At 45.1% G+C, this 754-nt stretch overlaps 1 pseudogene; it reads left to right on the top strand.

Moving 5' to 3' along the window:
• The first annotated feature begins 365 nt into the window (after positions 1-365).
• On the top strand, positions 366-751 carry LOC114635787 (annotated as a pseudogene).
• The last annotated feature ends 3 nt before the right edge of the window (positions 752-754 follow it).

Below are 754 nucleotides of genomic sequence, written 5' to 3'. Positions count from 1 at the left end.
GGACAGACACACAGTAAGCATAAATAAGACAAGTATAAAACTTAAGAGAAGTATAAAACCTGCATGGGCAGGTCAGATTGCTCAGTGAGTGAAGGTACTTTCTGGAAACTGACACAGACCAAGGGGTAGAGTGGTGGGGTCCTGACAGTGAAGGGGAGGGGAAGGTCACAGTGGGTGCCGAGTTCCAGGTAGATAGGAGAAATAAATTCTCATATCCAATTGGTGCATGACGACTAGCTATAGTAAGGTACTATGCATTCATAGTGATAAAAGAGTAGACTTTCAAAAAAAGAAAAGAAAAGGATAAGAATAGAGGTGATGAAGTTGTAAGGCTACTTTCCATCCCACAATTCCTTGCGCCCTTCCTTTCCAATTTGGGCCCGGCAGAATGGCTCCCGCAAAGAAGGGTAGCGAGAAGAAGAAGGGCCATTCTGCCATCAACGAGGTGGTGACCCGAGAATACACCATCAACATTCACAAGCGCATCCATGGAGTAGGCTTCAAGAAGCGTGCTCCTCGGGCACTCAAAGAAATTCGAAAGTTTGCCATGAAGGAAATGGGGACTCCAGATGTGCGCATTGATACCAGGCTTAATAAAGCCGTCTGGGCCAAGGGAATAAGGAATGTTCCATATCGCATCCGAGTATGTTTGTCTAGAAAACGTAATGAAGATGAGGATTCACCAAACAAGCTCTACACGTTGGTAACTTACGTGCCTGTTACCACATTCAAAAATCTACAGACGGTCAATGTG

This window comes from Grammomys surdaster, unplaced genomic scaffold, assembly GCF_004785775.1.
Source record: "Grammomys surdaster isolate TR1022 unplaced genomic scaffold, NIH_TR_1.0 117788, whole genome shotgun sequence".
Classification (NCBI taxonomy): Eukaryota; Metazoa; Chordata; class Mammalia; order Rodentia; family Muridae; genus Grammomys; species Grammomys surdaster.
The sequence above is the reverse complement of the archived record's forward strand: the minus strand, read 5'-3'. Positions and strand labels throughout refer to the sequence as shown.